The sequence below is a fragment of the Spea bombifrons genome, chromosome 5 (assembly GCF_027358695.1).
Source record: "Spea bombifrons isolate aSpeBom1 chromosome 5, aSpeBom1.2.pri, whole genome shotgun sequence".
Classification (NCBI taxonomy): domain Eukaryota; kingdom Metazoa; phylum Chordata; class Amphibia; order Anura; family Pelobatidae; genus Spea; species Spea bombifrons.
In genome coordinates this window covers 106,377,302-106,377,577 of record NC_071091.1, presented here as the reverse complement: position 1 = coordinate 106,377,577, position 276 = coordinate 106,377,302, and positions in this window count along the sequence as shown.

The window sequence follows — 276 nt, the reverse complement described above, 5'->3', positions numbered from 1 at the left end:
TGGTCTACTAGGTCCAGGTTTTACATAGGGTATGGGAGAAGAAACATAGGGGTAACCATGGCGATATGTTGGATTAAGTTTAGTTGTGGTTTCCGCAGCCATATGACCCTAACATTATAAAAAGGTTCATGGACCGATGGAGTGAGTTTGTCCATTAGAAGAGTATCATTGATTTTATCTGTCAGGTCTTGACCGGCCATCTGGCAAACCAGGCAAATGCCCAACGTGACGCTGGGCGACAAAGCCGTGGTCGGCAAAGTGGCTGGAGATGCCAGA